Source organism: Neophocaena asiaeorientalis, unplaced genomic scaffold (assembly GCF_003031525.2).
Source record: "Neophocaena asiaeorientalis asiaeorientalis breed wild unplaced genomic scaffold, Neophocaena_asiaeorientalis_V1.1 scaffold223, whole genome shotgun sequence".
Classification (NCBI taxonomy): Eukaryota; Metazoa; Chordata; class Mammalia; order Artiodactyla; family Phocoenidae; genus Neophocaena; species Neophocaena asiaeorientalis.
In genome coordinates, this window is record NW_020175045.1 from 3,804,083 (window position 1) to 3,813,194 (window position 9,112).

Here is a 9,112-nt window from a genome sequence, read left to right on the forward strand (position 1 = left end):
CAGGCCCTGGCCCCCACCCCCTGCTTTCTGTCTCTGTGACCCTGACTCCCCCAGGCACCTCTCCCCAGGGACCTCACAGAAGTGGAACCACAGTGTCCTTCTGCGTCTGGCCCATTTCACTGTTCTGTCCTCAAGTTTCATTAGCCTGTGTCAGTGTTTCCTTCCTCATTAAGGCTGAATCATATCCCGTGTGTGGATGGACCACATCTTCTTTCTCCGTTCACCCGTCGATGGTGATGGACCCTTGGGCTTTAAGCCCTCTCTCGTGGTCCTGATGTGACGAGCTGGCCACGGCTCCCGGGGGCCGGGGGGCGGCAGCAGGGCCGAGCTCTGTGTGGCAGGAAGCAGGCCCAGGGCCCACCCCAGGTGACCATGGTCTGATGGCCTCAGGAGTTTCTAAGCAGTGACTCGGGAAGGGCGTGAAGCTGGGGAGCGTGTGCCGTCCGACCCTCGTGTCCGGACTCCGGGAGCAGCGGGGTTCTGGGCTGAGCCTCTCCCGGCCTCTCCTAAGAAGGCTGCCTCGAGGCCGCCATCCACCCCAGAGCCAAGCAGGGGCGCGCGTCAGCCGCCCTGTTGCCCAGAGAGCTTTCGGGCCAGTGTCCGGGCTCTGGCCTTTCCGTGGAGGCAGGGAAGGGCCCATGGGAGTTGAGGGGGGGCAGCCTACCACGCGGCTCCCCCCAATGGCTGGACAGAGCAGGCTCCCTGGGAAAGCCGCACGGGGGTTCCAGAATAAAGACCGACCCGGAGAGGGGCTTGACCCACAGAAAGTCGCTGCCGCTGGGCCGGGCGGCAGCAGCTCCGGGGTCCACGACGGGTGCGAGCCCTGTGGGCACCTGCCCTGGGCCTTGTCTCGTGGGCTGTGAGGGGTGGTCCGTGGAGCTGGGGTGGGAGCTGCAGCTCCGCGGGCCTTGGGGGGGCTGTCGTGAGCAGTGTCTGTCCATCACTCTGGGGGCAGGTGGCCCACTGCGGGGGGGCAGAGATGGCCCTGCATGCCAAGAGCTGGGACTGGGCCCTGTTCCACACTCTCCCAGAAGCACTCCCGGCCCCCCCGGCGCCCCCGGGCTGGGCTGGCTGTCCTGCTCTAGGGTCCCGCTGTCCCCACGTGCTTCCCGAAAACAGAAAGCAGCCACGTTAAGACCCCGCTCCTCCCGAGGGCTCGGGCCGTGTGGCCCAGGACGCAGGGCGGGCCGAGGCCACAAGTTTCTTTGCTGCAGGAGGGTCAGGAGGTCAATGCACACGTCCTTCAGTTTCCTCGATGAAACGTCTATTTGAATAATCAAAGCGAATCTACACAGTGTAGAGCACTGCGCTGTATGAATGTAAACGTGATGCGACAGGAGCCACGCGCACAAAAGGAAAGTAGAGCAAGTGAGATTCATCTTTCCGTGCCACCGGTCCTAAGCTGCCCGTGCCGGGGCGGGGGGCAGTGGCATCACGAGGGCCCTAATAGGAAGGAGGTGGGAGGGCGTGGGGAGGAGGGAGAGAAGCCACCGGCTAGGAGCTGGAGGAAGAGACGGACCCTCCCGAACCCCGGCAGGAAGCAGCTCACGGGAGCCTTTGGACTTGTGGCCTCCAGGCTGGAAGGCTAAGTAGCAGGTCGGCCTGTTTTGAGGCGCTGAGTTTGGGGCGTTTTATACAGCAGCCACAGGACACTCATACGGCGGCCCCGCTGGGATTGGACCGGAGCTCTGCCAACCTTGAGTGTGTGTTCGACCCCACCCCCACCCCGTGCTGCTTGGAACTTGGGGTCGCTCCCAGAAGCCCAGGGTCTTCCTGGGCTGGGATGCGGTGGGGCGTGGCAGGCACCCCTCCTCGGAGGGCAGGTCTGGCCCCGGCTGCCTGCTCGGCTGGGGCACGGGGACCCAGGCTGGAGGCTGCGGGAAGCCTCTGCCTGCTGCCCGCTGGGGGTGTGGCCAGAGCAGCATCTTCCCCAGCTGGGCACTGGGCCTGCTCCCTTTGGCGCCAGGCGGCACGGCCCGGTCTTGTGGGCTCGTGAAAGCGCGCTTGTGTCCGCCTGAGACTACAAGCCAGGCCATTGTTTCTGCCCCATCGCGGCCCCCAGGGCGGAGCCAGGGGCGCTGTGTGGAAGGGGACGGCGGGATGGGGTCCATGCAGACAGTCCCCGGGTGGCTCGCTCCCCTCGGCTGCCCCGGGGGGCCTGACGTGGACACCCCCGTCTGATCCCGAGGCAGCTTCTGGGAGGGTCAGGTTGTGGCCAGTTGAGGCCTGACAGTGAGCCCCAGAGGGCAGGCGTGGGTCTTACACACTCGACCTGTGGGCCCCAGGACCTTGAGGGGCCAGACGCTTAGTCGGCACCAAGAAATATTTGAATAATAAAGAAAAGCGAATAACCTCGGGGTTACTGGAGGGAAATCTGGGGAAATGCACGCTCTGGCTTCCACAGGCCAAAAAATAAACTGATGAAAGTTCCATACCTTCTACAAAAATGAATTCCAAATGGCTCACAGACTTACACACAAAGATAAAATCATGAAAGGTTTAGAAGAACACACAGGAGGAAAATCCCTGGGCTCTGGGGCCGGGCCCATTGTTCTGAGACTTGACACCCAAAGCACAAGCCATGAAAGGAGAACTGGACGAATTGGAATTCCTGAAAATTAAAAACATTGCCGGCGAAGGATCCCGTGAGGAAGATGAAAGGGGAAAAAATGATCGTCGATCTGCCCTTCCCCCAGAGGCCTCCCACCGGGCTGTGTGACCAGCTCTGGGAACTCGGCAGGGACACTCACGTACTTGCGCGGACAGCAGATACGCACAGGAAGGATGGCCGCTCGGCAGCACCGGGGACGAGACGCTCCACGCCCAGAGGAAAGGCTGAGGTGAGAAACGGCGACCACAGCCGGTGCCGGCGAGGAAGCAGGGCAAGGGGGCTGCTCACATGTGGCTGGTGGGGACACAGACCCGTGCAGCCACTCTGGCAAGCAGAGGCTTCCGTCAAAAACAAAAACCAAAACCCAACATACAGCTACCACAGGACGCAGCCGGGGCAGCTTGGACGCTTATCCCAGAGAATCGCAGACCTACGCACACAGAGACCTGCACAGGGAGCCTCACGGGGCCTCGTCCACGGAAGTGGAAACGCCCAGACGTCCTCCGTGAGGCCGTCCTGAGGGTGAGGCCCTCACACCACGGCTGTGACTCAGTGTACAAAGGAGCCAACTGTTGGTACAGCAGCCGCCTGGGCAGGTCTCCGGGGAATTATGCTGAGAGGAAATGCCGACCCCAAAGGATTACCCGCTGTATGGTGGCACGTACATGACAGCCTTGAAGTGACAAAATCACAGGAACGGAGCTCAGGTTGAGGTGGGAGGGACACAAGGGTCCTCGCCTTGATGGGACGTCCTGCATCTCCACTGGACCCACGTCCAGATCCTGGTCGAGGCTTGCACTGGAGTTCTGCAAGATGTCACCATTGGAGGAGACTGGGTACAGGGTACCCCGATCCCTCTGTGTGTTTCTATTAGAAGGGAAAGAGCCTGCGTGTCTGAGGGAGCTGGAGCATGGGGAAGGCGGGCAGGTGGGATGTGGGGAGGGGTCTGCATTCCACTAGAAGGGCAGGGAGGAGCCGCTGGAGAGCTCGGGACTCTCGGGCGAGTCTGATTTATGCTGTGGAAGGTCCTGGGTAGTGAGTGGCCACGGTGATCCTGCAGCTGCCCTAACCTGGTGGCGTTCCCAGGACAGGACAGGCGGGGGCAGAGGGGACACCCAGGCATCAGCAAGCCCTTAACACTTGAACGGCCCCTTCCCTTCCCTACCCCAGCCCCTGTCTCTGCACAGAGCTCTGCCACTTGCTGTGTGGCCTCGGGCAAGTCCCTCGACATCTCTGGACCCCGCCCATCCCTCTCTAAAGTAGCCTAGGAATGCAGCCCGCAGTATATCTGGATCACGTAGTGATCCCCAAGTCCCTCCCTGAGCTGAGTGGACTCGGGTGGGGCTCAGGCAGGGCCGGGGCTGGAGCGGGTGCAGCAGCGGGCGCTGGGTGGCTCCAGAGCCACAGCCAGTCTGGGTGACTTGGGGGTCTTGAGGGCCACAGGGGCTCAGACCAGATGGGTCCCTGGGGTCTGCCTTTTCCCATCCGAGTGTGGCTTGTCCCACAGCCTGCCAGGAAGACTGTCCTGATGCCACCAACCGCGCTGACCTCTCTCTCCCCTCTGGACCTCTCTCGCCTCCTGGGTTGTGACCAATTAAGGAAGTCAGTGACTCACTGCTCTGCTCCAGCCCCATCTCCCGTTGGGTTGAACATCTCCCCTCTTCCAGGGGTCATCTAGTCTGGCTCTGACTTGGACTCCACGAGCAGGAAGGCTTTCTTCGTCTCTTGATCTGGGCCTGGAGACCCAACACCCATGGTGTGCTTGGGGGCCACCACGGCCCTCGGAACCTTTTCATGGGTATTGCTTAACAAAGGTAGACCTAACATGTTTACAGTGGATTTTGAATCCCACATGTGGGACTTTTATTCAGCCATGTAGAAGGTCATTGGGTTTGTCTCTGCTGCTCCCAGCAGGGGCCCATTCTAGCTTGATATCGGGTCTGCCTCTAGGACAGAGCCCTGCGGCATTCCACTGGAGAGCTCCCTTCCAGTTTAGACTGTGAGCCCCTGACCAACCTCACTGGTCAAACATTCCTTTTTCTGGCGGTTGGAAAAATAAATCAGGCTGGTATATTTCAGAAACGCACTGGACGACCAGCCGGACGATCCCTGACCCCTGTGCCGTGACGCATCAGGGCCAGCGTACGGCGTGCTGGGCCTATTTCGTATGAGCTCTGTGGTATCAGGGAAGTTCCCTCACTTCCCTGGGCCTCAGCCATCTCGTCTATAAAGTAGTAATACTCGTTTCCCGGGATTAGCTGTGCCCGAGAGATGGGACCGTATGTGTAAAGCACTTACCATGGGGTCTGGTGCCGAGAAAACACGCACAGATTTGGAGCTGCTGTTACGTAGACTGTCTAACCATGTCACACACATTCACGGTGATAAGCAGGCCCCTGGCTTTACCCGGACGCGTGGTCCTCACGCCCGGCATTGGTATCCTCCGGCTCCGGCTGGCTTCCCCTCTCAGGCCGCCTGTGGCCTGGCAGGCTCCTCCGCCCCCGCCCTGGCCGCCCTTCAAGGCAGCTGCAGTGCCCCCTCCCCGATATGCCAGCCAGTGGTGTGTCCCCCCGATCTTTCCTCCTGCTCCTGGGGCCGGGCTTCGAGGATGAGGGGACCCCAGTTTTGTGGAGGTGACAAACATGTCCCCAGCACATGCTGCTTGCCCTTGGCCCTGTTTGCAATCGCTGTGCCATGTCACCCTGAAGCCTGGAGCATGAGACCCACTCAGGCCTCTGCAGGTGGAGATTTGGGGCCGGGCGGGTGAGTTGGGCTCCTCCCAGCTCCCTGGGGCCAGGACCCCGGCTGCGAAGACCCCAACGATGGGGGCGACTCGGTGGCTGACACTCTCCATTCCCTGGATGCACGCTGGGCCCTCGAGCGGAACCCGAGGCACTCGCAGGTGGCTGGGCTTCCGCGCGGCGTGGTGGCCTCGGCGGTCAGACGCCCGCACAGCCCTGAAGCCTCCGGGAGCAGCTCCTCCAGCAGGAGCCGGCCACCGCCTCCTGGGACATGGTGTCCTGAGTTACGCAGCGTCACCTCCACCGGCCCCCCTGGACTCAGGGAGGGGACATGGACCCCACCTCTGGATGGGAGAAGCGTCAGAGGATTTGCAGTCTTTTTTGAACTCTCTGCTCTCTCCTGCCTTCCACAGCTCGGTCCTGACCTGAACGGGCTTTGGTCAGGGTCAGCCGAGCACTTGGTGCTGTACCTTGTTGTGTCTCTACGTCCTTGGGATGGAGACCCCTCCTACCGTTCCAGGGTCCCGCTGTGGGGGCAGGCCAGCTCCTCCAGGAGGTGTGTCTCCCACCGTGGTCCTGGTCCACGGTGTCCCCGGCCCCACGCACACATCAGGCACACAAACGTCTGTTGAATGAACGTGTGACTACCTCTAAACCCAAACAAAAGCCCCTGCAAGGATCGGAATGAACTGAATTGCTCACTGGGGAGTTCCGGGAACCTTAGATGGGCGGGAATACTGACAGCCAGAGGCGGAGCCGGGGGCCAGAGCCCAGGTTGGAGCGCGCCCCCCAGACCCCCACGCAGCCCTCCAAGCTGCCCGAGTCCGAAGAAAACTCGTAGTTTTGCTCTTGGTAGGGTTATCATTGTTTCCAAGCACACTTCAGCTGACTTTCCACGCTTCAGAAGGAAAAGCCCCGAGCCAGCGGGCATACATGGGAACTCCTAGGAACTCCTGCTTCGTTTTTTCTGTAGACTAAATAAACCATGACAGGAAAACGTCACTAATTTAGATAATCCCAGCGTAAATGCTCCAAATTAGCCAGTGTCCGTGGAGTTCCCACACCAGGCCGTTCTTCCTGGAGGGGTGAGGGTGGCTGGATGCTGCCCAAGGCCGTGGCCGCACCCTGGGGCCTGGGCTTTGGATGCTCCAGAGCCGTGAGGCTTTGGCCGGAGGGCTGGTTGGGAGCGGGGGGGCAATGGCCAGAGCCTGGCCAGCCCCCTCTGAGCTGGAGAGGTCACGCCCTCTGGCCCCGGGGGGCGGCTGCCGCTGCCTCACTTGTCTCCAGCTCCGTGGCCACCCGCAAGGTCTAGGCCCTGTGCTCATCTTGCCACCGGCCTCCTGCTGGCTCCCGGCTCCCCCTCTACCGCCACAGAGCCCAGCCCCAGATGCGCCCCACCCTGCCCCACCCGTCCCGTTGCATCTGCCCTCGTCCTGGACCCCCAGTTCCTCCTCAGAGCCCGATTCTTCTGCTGTGCTCCCACCCCTCGCTGCCCCCACCTGCCCGGGGCCTGGCACGCAGCGTCCCGGCCAGAGGATGCCGTGGCGTGAAAAGAACCAAAGGGGGAGTCTCGGGCCTTCGAGGCGGGTGTGAGTCCAGGACCACCGGCATGAGTAGGGGGCAGGTTTCAAGCTTCTGTGGCCCTGATACCCCAGCCGCCTGGGGGGCAGGAGGGAGCTTCAGGGCTTCAGACTCCAGGACAGAGCTCTGGGAGGCCCAGAACCTTCCGGAATGGAATGCCCCGCCCGTGGGCGTTGACACCTTCCTGTGCGGGACCCTCAGTTAGCGTGTCCGACCCCACACGGTCGTGCTCAGGACATAGCGTGTGAACTCCGGGAGCCCCGAAGCATCCTTGGTGCCGGGAGGGGGATGGGGTCAGCAGCTCTGGTCCTGGCCAAGGGTGGCCTGGACCACACACTGTCCCCGCGACCCGGGGGGCAGGTGCGAGGGCGGGGGACCCCGTGTCTGGGCCCCCTCCTTTCAGCATGGAGCAGCAGGATGTGATCACCGCCCACGGGGAGCGGGTGCTCTAGCACTGGGGCCCCAGGCCCTTCTGGGACCCTTGGGTGTGTGTGTCTGTTTCTGTGCCCTGGCAGGGGCGCCTTCGGACCCGGGCTGAGGGGCCCAGTGGACCCAGCAGAACCCGCCTCACAGGAGGCCACCAGGAGGGGAGGCTGGTGCCTTCACTGCTCGCTTCGCTCACTGATTCACTCAGCCCTCAGTGAGCGCCCCCAGGGCCTGGCCAGGGCTCAGAGGGTTTCCGGGGTGGGCCCCTCCCCGTTCCCACTGTCCTGCTCTCGCCCCACTGGCGCCGGGGCCAAGTGACAACCCAGAAGTGCCCTTGACTTCAGGGGGATCCGGCCTCGAGCCAGAACGGCCACCCGAGCAGAGCAGCTGGGCTGTGCGGAGGATGGGGCTGTGCCTGGCCCCGCTGAGTCCCTCAGGCCCGCTGCCCTGGGCCTGCCCAGCAGCCCCGCCGGGCCGTTCCCAGGCGGGGAAACGAGCTCAGAGAAGCGAAGTACGGATGGCCGCCCAGCGGCGAGAGTCGACCTGCTGGGGACCGGCTAGGGGGCCGGGTAAGGCCCGGAGGGGTCAGGCTGGGCTGGGGGGCCGGGCTCACGGCCCCTCCATCTCCGCTGCCGCTGGTCACCAACCCTCCTGTTCTGGTCTGGCCCCCACCCAGGAGAGCCGGCCGGGCCCCTCCTCAGGCGTCCCCTCACCACCGTGCGGGGTACATGCCCAGCCGCGCACGGAGGCCAGGCGGGGTGGCGCGGCGTGGCATGCGGTGACCTCCTGGGCCCCTGGGCCCTCCTCCCTGCCGTCTAGGTGCTGCACTGGGAGGCCTGGGTGAACCAGGCCTACCCTTGTCTGGGCCTCCAGGGCACAGCAAGGGCCACGGACCCGTCCACTCCCACGTCCAGCCTGAGAATCTGGGAGTGCGTGGGGCCGAGGGGGTCTGGCACGTTCCACTGAAAAGACACACAGGTCATTCCCACAACTCTGCAAATGCTCGCTGTTGGGGCGGGGGTCCCAGCGGCCAATGGGCAGACGGGCCCTGCCCAGAGTTCTGACGGGCACGACGTTCTCTGGCTGGGCTCTGGCCACCCCAGGACAGCTCCTCAGAAGCAGAAACACAGAACCCACTCTGGGAGCAGCAGGGGAGGGGCGTGGGGAAGGAGGGGTTCCTGGGGAAGCAGGCAGAAGGGCAGGGCTGCATGCAGGGCTGCACGGGAGGAAGGAGGCTGGCGCATGTGGACTCTGTCCTGCTCCCAGCACCTGGGGGCCACGCCCCGTCCAGCCCCCTGTTGGGGCCACGGCCAGGGGAGGGATACCATGGAAGCAGCCGGAGCTGGAGGCCAGAGGGGCCGCCCAGGTGAGGGGTGAGAATACGGCCCCAGGGAATCCCCACCACAGGCAGAGGTGCCCCTCTTCCAGGGCGGCCACAAGGAAAGCCCTTGCTCAGTCACTGCCTGAAGCTGGAACACCTGCGAAGGGAGATGACAGGAGGTGCAGGGGAGGTGGGGTCCTCTGCTGGGTTGACGCTGACCCCGTCACGGTCGGACCTGAGCGAGACTGCCCTGTGCTGGGCCCTGGCTAAGAGGGGATGCTGGGAGGTGCCGCTTCCCTTCAGGCTGGGAGGGAGGTCCATGGGGAAACCCCTCCCCTGGCTGAGAAGGTGCCCCCTCCCTCCCTGCCCAGACTCCTGGGTGGCGCGGGGAGTCTGCAGATTCCCAGACCCAGTCTCTGGAGCCAGGTGGAG